Source organism: Melozone crissalis, unplaced genomic scaffold (genome assembly GCF_028551555.1).
Source record: "Melozone crissalis strain CALT ecotype California unplaced genomic scaffold, PUWL_Pcris_2 ptg000016l_1, whole genome shotgun sequence".
Taxonomy (NCBI): domain Eukaryota; kingdom Metazoa; phylum Chordata; class Aves; order Passeriformes; family Passerellidae; genus Melozone; species Melozone crissalis.
Genome location: NW_026535794.1, coordinates 18,279,375 through 18,301,282, shown reverse-complemented (window position 1 = coordinate 18,301,282; position 21,908 = coordinate 18,279,375). Strand labels below are relative to the sequence as shown.

Below are 21,908 nucleotides of genomic sequence, written 5' to 3'. Positions count from 1 at the left end.
AGAGATCCCAGGTGCTATCACTGTTAGAAACCATCTGTATCCAGCTAAAATTGCTGCAAGACTTCAGCTCTAATGAGGATGATCTATTCCTCATTTTTAAACAGTTTTACTCCTTTCTTTTTAAAGTCTTGACTTTTTTTTTCCCCACTTATCTCTTCCATGAACTTTAGTGACTGTGTGGAATGTGCTGGGTGGTGGATAAAGATAGCATACAAATTAAATAAAGGGGGTGGGAGGGGGGCGAAATCCAGAGATTAGATCTTTTGGAGTCATGTAAATATTTAGTTCCAGTGTTGCAGACACTGCAAACCTAGTTTGAACAGCCTACAGCATTACACCCTACACATTTTGTAATTTGAGCCTTTTCTGAAGGCAGTAAATTACAGAAGGAATGCAGTAACTGCTCTTGATATTTGTTTAAAATGTGTCTTCCTTGCTAATTTATTGAGGGCAAAATTCATTCTCCTGCTTCTACTTTTTGGTGATTAGACATATGTATTATATGTTGTGTGTAATGAGTTTTTTAACAATTTTAATTTTTAAAACAAAATAACTTTAAAACTACTATTTCAGCATCAAAATGTATTTCTTGGAAGTAGGAAATACTGAAGACTCCAGCCATTCAGCCTTACTTAAAAAAGTATTAACCGAACTAAAACCACATGAAAACATGCAGAAATAAATAATAGAAGTTGATTGTAAGAAAGTTGCTTAGTTGGCATGTGATGTATCAACTGTCTGGCTCATCAATGCAGTAAGACTGTGATGATCATAGCATTACAGTTCAAAGGGGGATTTTCTTACCAATTGTGTCTCTGTGTGCACGCCCACATATCAGTATTTGGTGTTTGTGTGTGTTTATATGTAACTGTATATGGATACACATAGGTATGTGTTTATAAATATATATATGTACACACAGCTGTGTGTGTGCATGTATGTGTATGTATAATGTGTGATTTCTTAGCCACTCCATGAATAAGACTGTGGTATAATTTTGCCTTGAAGGATGCATATGTATGTTTGCCATCCATGCTTCCTTTTTTCTACCTTTATATATATGAGTGTGTAGCAATGGTATAGAAGACAGATTACATGCACATGTAGTAGGTATGCATATGCAACATATACATGTATCACAAAAAAATTTGTAAGGTGTATGGGAAGACATGATTTAAAATGTCATATTTTAAATTAAAATGTCAGAACTTATTTTCCAGGTTCCTTTTTTCCCTTCTTACTTCTTCTGCTGCTCCAGTATCTGGAAAGAGGCAACATTGTCCATGGTGGGAATTTCCACGCTACTACCACACACACCACTAGTGTTGCATTAACTACTACCCTTGATAGGTAGGACACCTATCAAGGGTAGTAGTTAATGCAACACTGTTTTCTAATCTCGCTGTCAAATGGTGCAGCTGAAACATAAAATACCCCAGTATTTACAGTCAGGTAGCCCTTGGTGTGTATACATATACATATACATATACATATACATATAATTTCTCCTCCAGGTTGCTTTAAACCCTGTCACCTCCACAACGAGTAGAAAATCTAGATTAGTAATTGTCTGGTTTCTTCTTTGTGGACATTGTTCTCTTGTCCATTTTAGCCATCATTATCTGAGTATGGCAAACTGACTCCTTGTTTGCAGGAAATAAACATCAGGGCAAAAATATTATATATGCTGTCACATCCTACTGTATCACTTCCACCAGCAAGGGCAGCTGAATGTTGTCTGCATCTTCCACTATGTGCTAATAGTTTCCTCCAGGCTTCATTTATTCAGATAAATACCTCCCTGGATGTGCCTCCTGAGGACCCAATTCTGCTCCTGATAATCTGCCACAAATCAGAAGTACAATCATGGCCAGGTAAAATGCCAGCAGGGATTACTGATGGTTAGCTAATGTATGACCTGAAACCTCCCAGCTGTGCACACAGACCATCTCTCCTCTGAAGGTTTGTTGCCGTGTTTGTGATAGCCTGTTCTGGAAAGGAAAGCTCACAGAGGCAGGGGCCATCTTTATTTGCACAAGGGGCTTGGGATATTGCAGCCAGGCAAATAGCCTGCAGCTAAGCTGGTCTGTGATAAACTGGAGCATGACTTGGCAGCAGCCTGAGGGGGTGCAGACACGCCTTGTGTGCCCCAACACAGGAGAATGCAGCACCCCATAGCCACATCTCTGTGACCCACAGCCCAGCAGCTCACCCTCACATTGCAGCTTTTCCCCCTTCTAAGATGAATCCACAGCTGGGCACCAGAGCTCCCTCCACCTGGAAGCCTGTAAAGCTGAGGAACAATTTTTAATTTTTTTTTAGGTAATGCAACTTTCTGCAGGAGCTTTAAATACATTACCTCTGCCAAGGCTGTCTCACCTGTGGTAATGAAAGGAAGGTGCTAATGTAATCCCCAGGGAAGTTGAAAAAAAAAAAAAAAACCAGAAAGAAACAGTCTGGGATGTCTTCAGTTTCAGACAGTGTGAATCATCTGCTGTGGAGCTCATGGACGGACATGGTCACCTGCTTAGGTGATGTTGACTCTGGTCAGCAGAGAAGGAAAGTGGGAACAAGTCTAAAAGCTAGGTCTGTAGCTGCAGACATGAAAAGGAGTTAGCAATTAAGAGGTTAAAATGCTAACCTGGCAATGGGAGGGGGTAATCCCTCCTGTGAACCTGTTTTACAAGTCACCTCTAAAAAAACCTTTCTGAGGGGCAGAGAACAAAAATGAATGCGTAGAAGTTTTTCTAAGCAGGAGCTTGTGAGCCTGGGGTAAGAAAGTGAGCTGGAAGAAGTTTGCCACAGTTTTTTCAGCTTTTGTTTGACTAGGAAAAAGGCTGGGAGGTGTGGAAGGGTCAGGAGCAGCTCTAGTGCTTCAGGCAGTGCTCCGTGAAGAAGAAATTTTCTTAGCAAACGAAATCAGATTTCCATCAATTAAAAACAAAACTCAAATCCTTCCGGTGCCTTTGCAGGGGTGATTGCCTAGAAAATGGTGGTTTAGCGTTTTTTTGTTGTGTTCATTTAGATCTGAACATGACAGGTAACTCTGGCATCTGGGCAGGTGTGGCTAAGGTTACCATGGAGATCCATGATGTCATGCTTGATAGAGCATGTCAAGACAGCTAATCTAACATGTAGATGTTCAAAAAGTCCCATAGGCCAGGACTAAGCTTTATGCAAATAACAAAGTTACTCTGCAAAGGGGCGAAAGAAAACACGGCTGAGATATGGCGTGCGTTCTACCTGGCAGCTTGAAGGGATTATTACAGATTTCATCATAAATTAAAACTTTTGGAACTAAAAGAAGAGGATTTCAAACCGTCTCTGGCCTCACCTGTGGGATCTCACATTTCGGTAAATAAGCCTCTTTCTGTTTCTGCCCTCGCTGTGAAAAAATGCTTTTGAAATCCTGGAGTTTGCTTCACCATGTTCCTGCTGGCAGCAGGGCTGAGTCAATAAAGCAAGTTTTCTGGCAGGGTATGTTCCCTTTTCTCTTTCAAAAATGAGTTCTTTATTGAATGAACCAAGAATTCGGAATTATTTGAAAGGCATTGTAATGTATCATGTTGATTATATGAATCATGCTGCAAAAATTTCCTAGGTAGTGTTTTGGAGGAGAAACTAAGAATGGAGACACTGTATTTATTTGTAGATTACTGCCAGATGTCTCTCCTTTAACTGTTAAAATAGAACCCTAAAATTATAACAGCATTTATTCCAGGATTTGATATCTGTTAAAATACTGAAGCTTTTTGTTTTTTACATGAATCACGGTATCAGTTGGTTAAACTGACTTTGAGTGTATGTTTTGATATCATAGGTAACATTTGAGCACTTCTTAATAGATTTTTATTCTTGGATATAAGTACGTTAGTAGAGGATAAACTTACTTGGAGGTAAAAATCGAGCAACAGAATGGCTATTGGGACTTTGGGATCTGAGGTATAAACAAAAGGGGATACTTTCAGTCCCTCAGGAGGGACAGTAAGCACCTTGTGTTCTTAGTTGCAAGTACTTTCATGTTCACATCAGCGAGGGCAGATCAAGCAAACAGCAGTAGGTAAGGGATGGCTGGCGCGGTGGGACGTGGTAACAGGAAGCAGCGTTGGGGCTGCAGAGTCCCCCCAGTTCAGGTGTCTCAGTGTGGAATGGGAATGGGGATGGGAATGGTCTGAGTGGGAAAGGGTGGGAACAATGCCCGAGCTTAAAAATGTGAAAAGAGAAAAATAGTAATGTTCTGCCTAAGGCTACTGAGAGATGTAAACTGGAGAGGAACTTTGCGTCCATGCAGATCCTCAGTAGGATTTAGGGAGTGAGGGGGTTGCAGAATATGGTAAGCACATTGTTTCATTCCAGGTGAAAAAACAGGGGATAAAGGTTTTCTGATATCCTGCATTGCTTGATTAGGCAAGGTTAAATCAACAATTTTTGGAATGTGTCGTGACTTTTAAAGTGAAAGAATTGAAAGCACTACAAGTGAAGAAATCACTTCAAAAACTGGATTTTTTTAGTCATAGCTCTTTTGCTTTTACACCCAGTTATATCCTGAGTTATTAATGAGAATTTTTTAGAATTCCTTTCAATTTAACTTTTCTGCCAGAGTCTAAGTGTTAGTTATTTAGTGCTTGCTTATGTACAAATAACAATGTGCAAAATGAACTAGTATATTTTGTGTTCATTACACTGTTGCTGGTTGATGCCATGGAATCTGGTAGGGAGAAACTGATTTAGTGTTATTACTGCATGAACACTTCTTTGCTCTGTGTGAGTTAAAAACAGAGTTAAAAATTATATTCAGTTTCAAAATGTGAAGAATGTGACTTTATCTGGATATGCTGCAAATTTTTCTAGTTGGGAACATCCATTTTATTGAATTACCACTTGGTTCACATTCTGCTGTACTTAACGTGTCACCAAAAAATGCCTGTTTGTACGTGAGAAGTCAGGGTCACGCAGCCAGAACGTGCTGCTGTGTCGGCATGGGTTGTAGGTTTTTGTGTGGAGGAAAAGTAAAGTTTCAGAAGTTGTTTGAGGAGGTTTCTGCGAGTTCCTGCCTCCTCTCCACCAATGGGCACTGCTCCCCTGCCCGAGCAGGCAGTTCCCCATTGTCCCTGGGCAGTCTGTGTGACCCAGCAGAACATGCTGAGGAAGGGGGACCCTCCCCAGTGTCCACACGTGTCCCCTGTCTCACCTACAGCTGGTGCAACAATTTATTGCTTTCAGGGCCGCCCTAAGTTAAGGGCAACTGCTTGTATTTTACACTGCTACAAGCACCTAAGAAAAGCAATGAAAACGAACATATGCGACATGATTACGAGGTTAAATCTCTGCTGGATTCCAAGCCCTTAGCTTTTGTTTATGGAAGGACATGAGATGACATGTCCATTTATATTGAGTTGAAACATGCTCTTTAGCCCCCAGATAATGCTGTGATTGCAAGATATTTATAAATAGCTTGATAGATAAATGAACAAAGAGCTGGTTCATTAGCAAAGTAAAGTGGATTTACTTTGTATTCACTCAAAGTGAAAATGCTGAGGAAGAAGAATATTTCTAATAGAATGTCTCAGTGGAAAGTCTTTCAATTTTGCCCTCTAGTTTATAAAAGTAAGGCAACCTATTAAGGTACATATTAAACTACTAGCCCTAAGGTGTCTCTGGGAGTAAATGAAGTTTAACTAGATTGTTAATACTTGCTTTGATAAATATAAGTTTCTTCATTTATATCTATCAGTTAAAAGTAATTTGAAAAGCTGGGGTTTTCTTTGAAAAATCAAGCAAAACAAAGCTGCAAAAAAACTAATAAAGCAATTCCTTTTCTTTTTCCTTCCCTCCCCCATGCAAACCACACAGCAGTGCAGTTACTTTGCCCCAACAGGATTAGTAACTTTTTTTCTGTGGCAACGCCTCTGCATTTCAAATAGTGTGTATTGTTTGTAACTCAGAAGTCCCAGGTAGTTGTTTGTACTTACCTTTGTTCATGTGAATTTTGTACATATATTTTTCTAATCTTATTTTATGACAAGCAAAAGTATTTTTAGAATATTTTGTATTCAGTTGACTGTGTAAATGCCTGCAGTGATCTTGTTCCAGTGCCTGTTGTTAAATCCAGTAAGGAATCTAGGACTTTGGTATCCCTTAAAGCATATTTCAGGCAGCTGCCTTCAAAAATGTTGCCCATGGAAACCTCTCCCATTTATTGTAGACACCTGAGATTCCTTAGGTTTCAGAAACTTAAGCTTTTCTGGGCCAAAATGTCCCAAGGCATTTATAGGTGTGTTTTTGCACATACTTGGTTTAGCCCTTGTTCTTCCTGGGTTGCCTCTGTCAATGACTGCCAAAATCTGCACCAAAGCAGCCAGCAGGGCCCTGCTTGGGGATGGGTTCAGGGCAGCACTGCTTCCTGCAGCTGCTCCTCTGTCTGCACAAAGGGTGCTTTGCCCCTGCTTCCTCTTCCACCTCTGCTTTTAAACCAAAGCACCTCCAGTTGCTTCCTGCCCAGCTCAGGGATGAGTAGCATGGGAGGCGTCCTCAGGACAGCATTCCAGATGGGGCTTGTCTGTGATCCCTAAATCCCAAAATTAATTTCAAGCCCCTTATTTACTTAAGAGAGCACAATAAGTTCGTGACAGAAGTGATAATGAAGACCTGCAAGCTCTGGTCTGCAGGTACTTTTGGCCACACTGGTTTTGAGCAGGTATTCTCACTTGCCACAGCTCTGGAGGTGTGCTACAGAACGTGTGAGGAGCACTTGTCTGGCAGATGATCACAGCCAGGCAGAGGTGTTGGGTGAGGGCAACAGGTTGGTTGGTGTTAGTGCTGAGGTGACAGTGTAATTCCCTGGGTGACCTGTGATTAGCCTCAGAACTGGTGAATTTGCTGTGTCCAAAAACCTTTTCCCTGCAAATTGTTATGAATATGCTTGGGTTGTTCTTGTTACAGCTGAATAGTCCTGTTAGCTTCTCACTAGGAAGCACTTTTGTGCTATTTGCACATTGTCAGTTGGGATGGGAGCACATATTGATGTCAGTCATTAGCAAAGTAAATGTACCTCTGGACTACTGCTACTGCTTTACAGCATTTTTCAGTTGTTTTTCTAACAAAGGCAGATTGCACTGAAGTCACCTGATTAACTGGTTTGGTTTAACCATAATCTGGAATTTAAATGTATTTAATTAATTTATTTATTTTATTTATTTATTTATTTATTTTATTTATTATTAAATGTATTTAATTAATGTATTTAATTTAATTAATAAACTGGAATTTAAATGTATTTTCTCGGCTCAAATAGGAGAACTAGAGTAAATAAGACAAGTCAATCACTTATATACATATATTCCAATTTCCCTTCTCTTCAAATGAGTTGAGTACACCAGGAAAAACAGTGCTGTTGTTAAAATTGCATCCAACACCTGTGACTCTGACACCTCCCCCTGAGATGTGTGTTTTTAGTATTCACCCAGTCATGATAATTGTGCCAGTTCGGAATCTGTGGTATCAAGTTTTGCATCTTGACATAGCAAGTCAGTGCTGGGACTTCTGGTTGGTCAAGAATCTTTTGAAGGGGTGGTCTTGTGGTCTTGTGGATTTTTTGCCCTAGTTAGTACCTTTTGTGCTGCTGCATTTTGTGTGGCCCCTTGTGGAGGGGATTGTAGTGATTCCAGTTATTCACTAGGAGACTGCTGCCTAAGCAGAGGAAGAGAGGGACTATTCTCTTAGTTTATTTTTGGATTACATAATCCAAAAGACCAGTAATATGTTTTTCACTTTGAGTTCTGCCTCTTAAGGACAATTTCTTAACACCTGTCAGGTGGTGGATGTGGGATAATCAGCCATCATGTATGTTCTGATCTTTAGGAGTTACAGATTGTTTTGTCCCACATCTTGAGATTTATCTTCCAAAATTATCTTCTTGCTAGTTGTAAGACTGGATCTTCCTGATACCTACATGAATGTCCAGTTCTGTTTTGTACTGCAGAATTCTTGACTATGTTAATGTCTCATGACTAAAAGTTCCAGGGCTCAATTAAGTTTTAAGACTCTTTCAGCTTCTAAGGGGTTTCTCACACATTTCTTACACATACCTTTAAATAAGCTGTCTTCATTGCAATTATTTCATTCAAAAGAGCAAAACTAGTTTTACTTCAATTTCAGTTGAAGCTAAATATTTCTTCCATCTGAAGGGAGATATCTGTCCGTCAAGAAAGGAGGAAGGCAGCAAGTGGTAGATGTAAAGAGTGGAAACACATTGTTAAAAGGGTTTAGTTTTTTTTGGGTTTTTTTATTTGAAAGAAGTTGATTCTGATTTTAAATCCTACATGATATGTTTATTTCAGACACTCTTCCTCCCAGAGACTTTTCCAATTTGCACCTATATTGTGGGTATGTGGGTGTCTAAAGTCTGGAAACAGACCTGCTGTCAATGTTTATGTATGAGCTTTGGGCTTTCTTCCACTGTGCTTTGAAAGCATAATTTTAACTGCATTTATTAATTTGTAGACCTATTTTTAGTAACACAAAATACTGTACATCAGACTGTTGTAATTAGTAGCAAACTACTCACAGAAGGAACAAATATTTGACTTTGATTAGAATAAGTAAAAAGAAATGTGACTTATTTCCCATTGGCTGAACAAATAAACTATTGCACGACATTGGCTGGTTGATTTAAATGCGAGAAAATCTTGTGTGGAAGGAAGAATTATTTTTTAGGATAATGTAAAAAATTAACTTAAAAGTACACATGTAACATAAATGCTTCCATTTAAAAAGTGTACCCAAAAATTAGAACATTTATAAAATTTCTTGTTGATCTAAACAAACTATTTTCTTTTTTCTTTTTTTGACAGAGAAGTGATAATTTGAATAAATTCTTGTTCTACTTTTGTTTCTATCTGTTATGTATTTCCCTAAAAGTCTGTAAAGAAAAACCCACTCCAAAACCTCACAGATATTGTGTGCCAATTTCACCCTTTCTTTATGGATATCACATGATCTTTATTTTTTTAAAAAAGCTATTTCATATTAAAATTGTTTAATAGCTTTGCACTAAACAGAAAACATTGTGTCACCGTCTGTTACCCAGGGATGTGGGAGAACCTCTGTGCTCTTAGAATGGGATCACCACAGTAATGCAATTGCCATGATTTGTCAGTTACTACTGCAATATTTTTTGATTTTTTAGAGGATCTCAATTGTTCCAGTTTGTTTTCAGCTGGTAATCCAAGCTGCCTCTTTTTGGCTAATACCAAGTCCTGCACTGGAAATACAGGCAGGATGGTGCCTTCTGCCAGCCTCTTGCACGCTCCTGCGTGGGTGAGTGGGCAGAGGAGGGTTTCTGTTCTACACACACCAGGGACTCTGCTTTACCAGAGGCAATTACTGTGGTGTCTGTCACCAGGGAATTTAAATGAAAATGTGGTAGAAACAGCATCAAACCTTTCTGGAAGTCAGTGGAGAACCTCTCCCTTCAGAACATCGCAGAAGGGTGGGATGGGGTGGAGCAGGGAGGCGCAGATCACAAAAATGTTTTTCTTGGCCCTTGTGGTGCTGGTATTGATGCAAATAAAATGTTCCTGCTGACCAGGGTACAGTTGGCTCAAACCAGCGGACTGCCTGACCAACGTGCTCTTCCTCTGATATCAGATGCAAGCATTTCATTCCTGGCTCATGTGTACTTCCCCTCTATTTTATTTTTACCAAGCGTTTTCCACACCGGACGTTGCAGCACCTGCTGCCGCCGTGGCACGCTGGGCCTGCGGCTCCCTCACGGCCACAGCTGCCGGGCCCTGCTGCCCGGGCTCCAGGCCACGGAGCCTAATCCCGGCCTCAGCAACTGCCTGCATCCACCCCAGCCTGGAACCCACGGCATGGCGAGTCAGGTTGCTTCCTGAGGCCGCTGAATGGCTTTCAGTAATGCAGCACCGCTGCAGAGGCCGCGTGTAATACTTGGTTGTTGCTGTAAATATTCAAGATGCTCATGCTGAAATATTCAAGACATTTCACCACAGCATTAACTATTTGTTACTTTGATTGCTCTTTCATGTCTTACTGTACACATGTTAGCCTCTTCCTTCATCGCTAAGTTGTGACCTCCTTGGCCTTGGGTATTAATCCTGTCTCAAAAGGGAGTTTGCAGCCCATGTATTTGCTCAATCCCCACCCGTGTGCGAACACGCAGCCATGAGAAACCAGTATTTTCTAGATGTGACTCATTCATCCACCCGGATGTGTAATGAAGCTGCACATCAGACGAGGCTCTGCCGCATGTGCACACCTATGGAAAAGCTGCACCAGGAGGAAGAGGGACCTGTGCTGCTCCTGCTCCTGCCTCTGCCCTTCCATGCTGGTGGCAGTCTGCTACTGAGGAGATGGCTTTTGGGGAGGAGGTAACTCCTTGTGCTCCTGTGGCACAATCAAGAAGAAAAAGGAACTTCTCAGCTCTTTGCTGTTCCTCTGGTGATTCTCCTGCACGCCAGGTACAGCTGTGATTAAGAGCCATGACTTTCTTCTGTGGGGCTTGTGTAAGAGAGAGTGGAAGCTTTTGCATAGGCTTTTATATTCAAAACATTGATGCCTGTCAGAAGGAATGTCCTTAAGTGTTCATTATTATTATCCTACTGTCCATACATATTTCTAGGTTGATTTTGAGAGGTGCAAAAAACGTGACTTTGCTGCAGTAGTTATCAGATGTTTTCAAGAGGGAAACTGACGGCCTACCAAAGAAAGGGTTCTCTTGAACCATGTTAAAATGCAATTTGATTTTATCTCATGGTTTCAAAATTTGTCATATACTGTTCAAAAACCAAGATGCTTTCTTCCCTAATTATAGAGAATGTTTGTATGCAGGGTTTAATCTTGTTACTGGAAGTCTTCCAGGACTCTGGACTTTGTGGGCCTCTTCTGAATTGAAGGCTTAGGAAACAGTAGACTTGTACTCTGAAGATACTTGAATAGTGAAGATGAGTGAGCTACTTTTTTTCTCATGTCTTCTCTTGCTTCTGCTGTAATATTTTGGGTTTGACATATCTTTTTTTCCTTCTGCTGTGACAGGAGGTATTGGTTTGTTTTAAAGAAACCGTGAACTCACAAGTTCCGTCTTGTTTCTGCATGACTTAAAAACCTGTCTAAGATTCATTATTTTGCCAAAAATAGTTCCACTTACAATATGTTAGACAGATTTCTTTGTTGCTGTGGTATATAGGCAAAGCCAGCTTGGAATTTAGGGAAACTTTCCACAGTTTGTAAAAGGAGAACTAAGGAAATGAAGGAGAAAAAAAAAAGACTCACAAGTATTCAAACAGGTACTTGTGAGATGCTTCGTATGTAGGGTTGGGGGGTTTTTAATATACTTTTGTGGATTTCTCACAATACCTAATAGTGATGTACTGTCAGAGAAAGGGCTGAGGTTTTTTGTGATGTATCACAGCAATGTGATTTTAGGTGTAGCAACTGGCGCGGGTAATTCTGAACTGATACCAAAGAGATTTTTGTTTAAGGTGATCAGTCTCTGTGATGACTGTAAGAAGATGCATAAACTTCTAGATTAGATTGAGTTGCTGTGTAGCCTTTTAAACACACCAGACTAAAACTAATGTGAGGTAAAATCTACAGATGTATTGAGTCGCCTGGCAAAACAAGGGCAGTTTAGATAACCATTCAGTGCCTTATTGTGGTAAGATAAACATGGAATTCTAGGTATTTTCCACAATAAAAGAACTTATGTGGTCTTTTGATCTGTGCTTTCTGCTGCCTCTTGTCAAACTTCCCTGGATACTGCCAAGATGTCTGTGTTTTTGTCATTGTCCTTCTCTCTCTCTCTCTCTCTCTCTCTCTCTCTCCCTCTCTCTCTCTCTCCCTCCCTCCCCCTCTTTTTTACTTTTTTTTTTAATTTTAGGAACAGTATTAGATTTTGAGAGCAGAATAGCTTTTCTAATTCCTAACTTCCTTTGCAAAAGCAGTCAGACAAAAGTTATCAAGCCTTTCAAGTGAGGTTTGTCTAGCCACTACTGCTTTGTTTTTCAGCTTATCTTCCCTGTGGTTTGAAAACTTTCTTATATGTCTGGGTTCTGTGATCCTTCAGAAGTCTTTTAAAATGCAGTCATAATTTCAAAATGTTCATTCTGCCTTCAGATACTTCCAGTGGAGACGAGGGCGATGATCTGGTTTTACTTACCTCAGTGTATGGCAGGGAGCTATGTTTGGAAACCTAATCTTACATACTGTTTGACTGCTCATTTAACCAGAACAGCCAGCCTGATTTCATATTGCTGTCTCTGCCAACCCACAAAATCACCTGCATTTGTTCACCCAAATTCAGCAAAGAATCTGAGTCAGGCAGGGTTCTGTTGCAACAGCCAGATTTAAGTAATTTTATCTGAAATCCAGGAGGGAGGAATAGTTGAAAAAGTTGAATAAGAGTTGTAAGGGGAAGAAAAGCCTGGATGAGCCAAAGAGAATGTTTTGCTTTGAGTCCATTCTAGGTGTGTTGGGTGTTGCACTAAAGAGCAAAATCATTAAAATTCTTTTGAAAACTAATGACTGGCACCAGTGCAAGGTTAACAGCATATTGTGGTATCATGCTCAGTAAAAACACATAGTTTATCTTTTCCATGACTAGACTGCCTTGTTTCACACATAAAGGGAGAATTTCCAGTTTCCTTGTTCATAACAGACAGGTAAGCAGTCAGAACTGTAGCTCTGCTATTTGATCCCTTGAAAGCTCAGGCACCAAGAAGTGTTGCAAAGAACAAATGTGCCCAGACTCAGCCCATGCCATCTCTCTTATCTCTCCTGTCACTTTGTTCTCATCTAAGGGAAGAGGGATCAACCAGTTGTTTCTCATTTAGGCCCCTGCCTCAGACAACATTAGGCATGATGCTCAAATATCCCCCGTGGAAATGAAGTTGGTCGGCAGCGATGTAGCAAGGCACCGTTTTTCCCCACTGCCTTTCCTGAAAGCTCCATGTAAATACACAGGCAGTTGGTTTTTAATAACCAAGCTCTTCCTGTTGGAAGTTTTCAGTAAGTAGGAATATACAAACATCAAACTGACTTTGCTGTCCCAGGTGGGTGTTTGAGTTGACTGCTGTTCATTGAAGATGATTTCAAAAGCATCTGATTAAAATGTTAATACAAGTGCTGGTTTTCAACAGTATTTTTTGGACTGATAATATGATTGCAATTTGCTTCTGTAAGTCCAAAGTGTACTGATCAAAAGGAAAATGATGCTGAGATCTGGAGACATTGTGGGAGTTGTACTTCTTTTCTTCAGCCTAATCCAAAATGACACAACCAAAACAAGTTAATATTTCATCATATTGGAAAATTTCTTAAATAAATAGAGCACTATGAGCTCTGTTTGACTTGAAGGAGAACAGCTACTATACTTCCACTTAAAAGAGAGGGAGGTATTCCTTCTTATCAGCAGAGCTATTTCTTTCCTGACAGTTTGTGCTGGTCAGAAAGGATAAGGGATAAGATCACAGGCCACATAACAAGGCCTTTTGCCCCCTTTTCCATGCTTGGTAGGCTGAGTGTCAACAGGACAAAATCTTTATTTATTTCCCTGACACACTGCCTTGCTACTTCACATGAAAGCAGTGCAGTCTTAATCTAAGGGGGTTTCTACAGTCTGAGTTAATCCAACCATTAAGAAGCACATTGTTTAAAGATTTGCAGATACTATTTCACAGGCCAAAAAGCTTCTGAGAGTTTGTTCAGCCACAGTATTAGCTCAACACAATTAGAGTAAACCATGATGTAGTCGCTTTGCTTGCTTTTTTTTTTTCTTTTGCAGGGTATTTTTTTTGTCTTCCCTCTTACATTACAGGTTCCCATAAATCATTTGTAGAGTACAGTGACCTTTACAGAAATACTACTGGTAGTAAGTGCTCAGGGATCATTGTCTTGATAACTGGAAAGAGAAGATTATTGTAGCAGGAAATTACCTGAATGATGAAAGATTAAAAAAAATAAATTCAAATTCTTCCCAGCCTCAATCCTGGTAGAGTAGCCAGAGGTGTATTAGTCTCCAGTAGGGCTGGACTGCCAGAACAAGTCATCTACCATGGTTTTAGGCCTGATAAAGTTTCTACACCTCCTCCTTGAAATCTTAAATCAAGAGTTTGATTTACCTGTAGACACAGGCAGGGGAAGGTTCATACTCTGAATTTTTCCATGCAGAAATTGCAAGGAAAATGAAATTTGGCTTGAGAATTGCTGGCCCTTGGGACTAGCACAGGGGGAAGCAGGTGACATTTAACATTTGAAGAAATCTATGGATTTCTTCCAAGTTTGGTAATAAAGTGCTTACACCTGGTTTTCCAGCTGGAGTTTGGTACTCAAACTTATTTTATATTTTTTTAAATTTGTGGTGAAACGGGTTCTTGTGGGAGGAGGTAAATATAGCTAGAAGTTAAGACTTTTCATACAGAAGAATGTTAAATGTCATCTCTTGAAACAGTTCTTGGGAATATATTGACAGGCAGCTTCAACAGAATTTTTTCTTTTTAATGGAATCTGGACTTTGGTGAAGAAATTAATTCTGCTTAAGCTGCCAGCAATTGCAATACAATCTTTTGCCATAGGAGTATGACATATTGTCCTGGTAGGTACACAGTGCCTTGTTACAAAAGCAGAGTGTATCCCTGCCAGAGAGCATGTTTTCATATGGCATTATCTTTTGTTTCGTCAGTATTGCATCAATAAAATAGACAAAGAAGTTTGGCAAGCAATTCTGTAAAGATGTGAAGTGTGACATGTGAGAGAATGGTGCTTTTACAAAGAAAATGACAAATAAAACAGGCAAGGAAAGATTTTAGTCAGATGTGCAAACATATCCTTTGGGTTGAGAGATAAAGCCAGAGGTAATGAACTCTCAGACTCAAGTAACCACCTTAGGAAATGTGCACAGTGTTTGTGCACTGACAAATGTGTGCTATGCTCACAGTTCCTGCTGAGTCTGCTGTGGTGGTGCAGAGACCTGCAGCAGCCTGCAAAGTCACTTTTCAGGGCTAAAGAGCAGAGCCAATTAATGGTCACGAGCATGGTGTAAATACATGATGTAAGTGTTTAATACACTGCAATACTACATGGGCAAAACTTTTCACAGGTTAAGACTTCCAGAGAAGATACTGAGTTGGTATTGAAAGAACCAGCACTGGCATTATAAACCCACAGGATCAGATGACTTTGTAAAGTTTTGTCTCAGCTTTTGCAATGGAGAATGGAGTAGCTGCATTTGAGCAAATGTGTGATTGTGTGTCATGGTAATGCCTAAGCTGAAAAGGACCTCTGGGTGGCATCTAAATGGCTGTGGAAAGCAGAGATTTAGATTAGATTATCCACACCCATCAAGCTGAGTCTTGAATATTGCCAGTGGAGGAGTTTCCATCACTTCTCCAGATGGAATTTCCAGGAACAAGGTAAACTGTACCCTGGAATACAGTAAGTCTTGAAGGGGTGTAAGGAGCTTTTGATCTTTTGTTTTCACAAGAGTTCCTAGTGTGACGCTATCATAAAAGGAGAAGGAGCTATTTTCCAGGAAGACAGTGATTAGGACCCAAATCAGCCTTACCTCTGGGTGTGCATTGTGACAGGAATGCCTGCTGTAGAAGGGATGTTGAACCATGAGAGCATTGCAGAAGGACTTCTAAAGGATTTGAGATCCATGAAATTGTTTCTCTCTGAGAACAGTGATTTTTTTTTTCCATTGATCCACTCAAAATAGAGATTCTCCTTGACTGAGAAATGTAATTCTCTGGAAGCAGGAGAAGATATACTGAGTTTATATTGGCTTTTTAGAACAGCAATAAAAATCATAACAGAAACTAAAGGTTATAGCTGGAGAGCTGGGCAGATTCAAATCAGGAGTAATGCACAGTATTTTTCATATAGAAATGATTCATTATTCTGGCAAATTATTGAGGGAAGCAAAAGGTTCTTCATATCTCTAAATCTTTGAACTATGACAGGTTGCTTTTCTAGCATGCTTTAGTCAAACAAAAGTTGCTGATGAGTAGAGGTGATTGGCAGAGGCTTATTGGCTGCTCCTTGGCCCTGGTTATGCAACTGAGACTCTTGGCTATTCATGCAGTTTTAATGTTTCAAGCGCTGTTCATATGAAACTGAGTTTGACCCAGCTGCTTTTTAATACAGGACTGCAATAAAAATGAGCTGGTTTAGAAAAAAAAATTGCTTTAATATTTAAAATTTTAGGTTACTTGAAAATTTAAGATAAAAATAAGAGTAGTAAGCAAAATGCTACAAGAAAAAATCATAAAGTTAAGGTAGAGTTAGGATAAACAGTATTTGTCATTTACAATTAGAATATTAATATATATATTATTATCCTAGCCAGAATACCAATATACAGCTATCATAAATAGAGGTTGGACCAGATGACCACTGTGGCCCCTTCAACCTGACCCATTCTGTGATCTTCATTCCACTGCATGGATAGTTTGGGGTTTGACCTAATGGTTCCGGAAACCATCTGAACTGTATTTACCTTAAAATATATGTACACAAGAATATATAATTTCTTCATTGAAACCAGCAGCAAAAATGAAAGTTTTTGTAATTTACAATTTCCAATCAAGTGAGGGATAAATTGGTAGTCCTGTCAGTTGTAAAGTAGCTAATCTAGCTCTGCTTGCTTTCTTTAGTGCCTGTTTCCTTCTTTCTTGTTAGATCTTGCTTCTGTTTTGAGAAAACCAAATTTGTAATAAAAATTGATAATAGCCTAAATTTAAGAAAAAAGCTGCCTCTATCCTGTGTCTATCTATATAAACACAAAGTTTATACTTTGTGTAGTCTAGACAGCCTGCATTTGTAAATATCCTGCTATTGCATTAGGCTGTAGCAAGCTTGACAGTAATAAAGAGAAGAATTTTTCCCCTTGCTGCAGTGGTGGGCCTTCCAGGTTTGTGTGCGTGACCCCCAGAGTTTTGCAATATCACTGTCAGCTGCATTGTCTGAGCAAAAAAAGCAGAAAAAATCATCTCTGCGGTCTTTTAGTGGTGTTTAAATACAGAGGAAAGGAATTAGTAAAAAAGAAATGCAGTTGCCAAGAATTCAGAACATTTTCCTGGGGTTTTTTTCCCTGAAATTTTAGTCTGAATGAAGCAAATAAATTCTTAATTTTCTCACAGTCTCAGCAGTTAACTTTTCAAACTTTATATTTGTTTATTTTTGCATTAAAAAAAAAGCTCTTTGTTTTAGCAGTATTTCCTAATTTTGGAAGTAGAATTTCTGAAATGCTGTGGAGAAATTTTGTGTCAGCCAAAAGGAGGAATACTGAAATGCTTTGAATGTTCATCTTTTAATGAGAATTACCTACTTGAAGGTAGAGACTGAAAATTTCTATCAGTTTCAGATGAAAAGTGTGCCATATTTATGCAGATGAGTCAAGAACTAAGTCCATGAGCATGGCAGTTCATTCTTTAACATTATTCATTACTCTGTTAAACTGAGTCTCTTAAGCTCTGCTTCCAAAACATTGTTTCTTAAGCCCCTATAAAAAGAAGCATCTTTGAACTGAAATTTTCAAAAGGATAAAAGTTATATTTTGTTTCTCAAATAATTGTGATCTAAAACATTTCTTTATACCAAGAGTATGTTAAACTACCTTTAATATTAATTTGAACCTGTAGTTTCTCTCTTTTAAAAGAAGTGGATGTTTTGGTATATAAAATAGAAGCCTAGTCTACATGTCACTTTCAGCTCTCCATCTGTCATGGTATAAATAATTTAGAGGAAAACAAAGCATCCAGAGTATGTGCTAATGATTCAAGTGTACAGTTGCTTTTATTAGAGTTCTTGGTGGGGCTGAGTATTATTTCACACAGGCTTTTCAAGCTTTGCTGACAACTACAACACACCTGTAGGGTGTGGATGATGGACTCAGCCAATTAATTACTGATGAGGACAACACCAGAATGCACCCTGACGTGTGTTACACAGTACTGGGTTTCTGTCTGTGCTTTCCTGAGCTTGGGTCATGTTCTCTACAAAGTCTCCAGGCTGTGTACAGAGGTTTGTGGCTGATGGAAAATGTGCTTCCAGTATTTCTTGATGCTTGACCTGGGTTGTCATCATTTCTGCCTGTAGCTCTCAGGCTGTGGATTGCTAGTGCCATATAAGCACTGGCAACAGCACTACGCTATGGAAGAACTTTCAAATTCCATGTTAAGGGACTCAGTTTGTAAAGCTCCTGGAAAGCATGCTGGGGTACAGAAGTGGTTTTCCTCCATCCCCTTGACTCTACTGCTGTGACAAACCCAACACATTGTTCATTAACCATCCTCTCTGCAAATACTTGCCCTGCCTTGTCCCACCCCTTGGTGAAGCCTCAGTTTTGTCATCTCTGGAGGCTTCTGACCATTTCTGCATGGTCTGAAGGGATCAGCATTGTCTGTGGTGCACCCTTTCTTTCCAGGGCTTGTGCTTGGCTTGCATGGCTCCCTCCTGCCAGACAGCACTGAAGTGAGGCCAGCAACCAAATATTTCTCTGAAATGTGTGCAGGTTGTACATTTGAATTAGTGCAATCTCATATTTCTATATAAATTATACCTTTAAGGTATTTCCTTCATAAAATACCAAAAGATTCCTTCCTCCTCTCACTGTAGGGAGGCTGAGGAGCCTGTGGAGGGGAGGGATGGCTGTGAAATGAATGAGTCTGGGCAAATGTCGGGGACAGCGTGTGGCCCTGTGCCATCAGCCAAGTGTGTCAGGGTAGCAGTGACCTTCAGTGTCCCTCAGTCATCTTGTGCCAGTGGCCAGGGTCAGTGGAATCACCACATGACCTTTCCCATGGGAAAGCTTTCTCCCACAGCATTTTTGTGGAAGTTTCTTGTATTCAGGCTTGGAGAGGAGGGGAGTTTGGCCCTGTGTGTGCAGATTGGTGATAGCTGCCGGTTAAGCATTTTGCACAGCATAAAGCTGAGGACAAGAGTTCATACCACTTTAAAAGTCCCTGTAATTCTTTTAAATACTGGAAATACTACTTGAAGGAGTGTCTCTGTGCTGTTGTGTCGCAAGAGTGAAACAATAGCACATTTGACTTCAGACCTTGAAAAATATTTTCCTCTTTCTAATAAGATTGATACAACTTTCCCACCAGTTGCATTGAAAGTTGGCAAGATGCTGAGGAGCAGTTAGAGTTTTACTATTTAAGTTAACTTGTGCAATCATGTTTGTATCTAGATGGAGAGACATGATTTACTCAACTGTGCATAAGGAAATTTCAGCTGTGGGAAACAAGTCTTTAGAAGGTGTTTACTTTTAATTCTTTGCTGAAAGTTAAAGAAACTCATACTCCTGATTTAAATGAACATAAAAATTTCACTCAATATCTTAAAAAAAATACAAATACATGTTCCACCACTGGTATAGAATTTGAAAGAGATTGGTATGTGATGCTGGTTTAAAATGAAGGCAAGCATTTTAGAAAAACAAACCCAAGTGTTAAATCCACTTTCTGCCTTGGTTTGCAGTCATGAATATCCAAAATGTAAGGCTTTAAGTTGTGTGAATCACAGAGAATTTGACATTGGCACACAAGGATTTTTAAAGCATTTTTATGTCCCTTAAAAGTGGTGGCAAGCTTTATATTCAGTTTTAATATGTAGAGAGAGTAGTATCTATTACAGGAACTATTTTAAGTTTTGTGAAGTTAACTAGAACTCATCCAGCTGGTGAGCCAGGGCATGAAGGCTTTCTCTGAAAAATAAAAGGAGAAATAGAACAAAAATCTTATCCAGATAGAACTGATCCAAAGGTGGCTCTTCAGACCTGTAAGTACAACAGGGATACATGTAGATAGGAAAAAGGATAGCCATCTGCTAGCTTCAAACACTTCTTGGCTCCAGGAAGGACAAGCTTTAGTCTTAGCTCTTCATCTAAGATCAGTGGGTAGCTGAAAGTGTGTGCAAGTGTTTGTGCAATGAGAGTTAAGGGGCAGTGGCCAAGGAGCCTTCCCAGCATTCCAGAGCATTGCAGGTGGGATTTCGACTCATTCCTCTGACCATGCAGGTGATCCATAAGCTCTCATGAGGCAGCAAGAATTTCTCCAGTGAAAGGAAGTTCCCAGTATATCCAATTCTACCCAATTTCCTTGTGTCAGTACTGTAGGATGAGGCAGAAGGGTCATGGCCAGTGCTGTCACTGTCTGGTGGTCTGTGGCTGCTGGCAGCTTCTGGGGACAGCAGGGGCTTGGCAAGGCCATGGACTATTCACAGATGTACCAGACAGGTCAAGAGTTTATTACAGGAGCACAGAGGAAATTACCTCCTCACCTGGCTCCCTAAATTCAGCTAGATTTGGGATACATGTAAAATTAGTCAGGATCATTTTAATAATGTCTGAAAAGCTCAGATACTGCTTCACTAAGGCAGAGTAGTTAAATTTGATAGGCAACCAAATAGCATGGGATGAGAACAGTGTAAAAACCTTAGAATTACAGGTCTGAAAATATCCTTCAGGATTTCTACTGAAACAGAGAAAAAAAAAAGAACAGGGTGATTTTGCTTTTTTATTAAAAAACAGCAAACAAAACAGATGGAAGACATCTCGGATTTGTATCTCCCTAATGTGAAGCACCAAAGGGTATTTTTTCTGTTTTTCATTTTGAACATGGGGGTGGAGATAGATTAATGGATTTTTGTTTAGCCTCCAATTCTTAAATGTCTTGCTCTTCAAAACAGTGTTTTTCTCCTCCTTTATACCAGATGTTGCACTCTGGAGAGTAATTTCTTACTGTTTTCCAAGTTCATTGAACTGCCTTGTATTTTAATGATGTTAGTTAGGAAATGTACCAGTTGGTAACCAATGATGTACCTAAGGCTTTTTATAGACTTCAATATGGGATCCATCACAACTGAAATGGCTTAGGAAGATGAAACTTGATCCTTTTGGACAGCTGTGTACTTACACTGAGAAGAGACACTTGAATGAGGAAGGATGACACTGATTTTTTACATGATGAGATGTTTGGGAGTTTGCAGTTATTTAAACAATTCTTCAGGATTTACAGGATTAGCATGATTCCCCCAGGTAGCAGGGCAGCTCATAGTAAGTTCAGATCACTGATGACATGCATAAGCTCTGTATATTAAAGTAATTGAGATAATATTTGTGAGCATATTTTTTTGCTTTTGTAGGGGTGGCTTAGTGAAATATGAACAATTTCCTGGTGGATTTCTTTTGTTTTCTCTTTGTGGACAGGGTGTAGCACTAAGCATTTCTCTGAAGTTCTCAGTTCCATTGCCAAGTATTATTTCCAGCAAACTAATTGTGGGAGTTCATTTACTATTGCTCACTCCATTACACTTTTTCCTTTGTTTTGCAGCATGTTTCTCTGCCTGCTTCTTTTGCTTTCTTTTATGCACCCGTTAAGCCCTGAACAAGCTGCTTGAATAAGTTTGCTCCTTAAGATTTTCTGTCTTTAGATCCCTCTTGCCGACTGACACATTCCTCTGTGAGATCTGTGCCTACCATGGCATCTTAGTGGACTAACAGGGTGCAGCTGCATGGCCGCTTAGCACAAGCAATCTCACTAATTAATAGAGGCTCCCCTTAGGGAGTGGAATCTCAGTTCTGTGCTCACCTTGAAGGAACTGTCTAAAATGGATCAGATGACATGTGTCTTCAAAATGCCCACTGATTTTTAAAGGTGATAAGCTTACACTTAAAACACACCCTGTGGGAATCTACAGTGTAGGTGCCCTGGGTTGGTGTTAGGGGAGATCAGTGTTTGAATAGTTTTGTCTTCTAAAAAATTATAATCAGTGCATTGCCATCTTTTACTTCTTAAAGTTTGAGCTCTGTGAGGAAGGAGCCATCTAATTTCTTGTTTAAACAGTGGATACTGTCAGGATGTTAGCTAATTAGAGAAATTAAAATT

General features: G+C 39.7%; 1 protein-coding gene across 6 annotated transcripts in view; it reads left to right on the top strand.

Annotated features, from left to right (window-relative positions):
- The window catches only part of KIAA1217 (KIAA1217 ortholog), a 351,094-nt gene that overhangs the window by 182,423 nt on the left and 146,763 nt on the right, over nt 1–21,908 (top strand). The gene's annotated exons all lie outside the window — the stretch shown is intronic.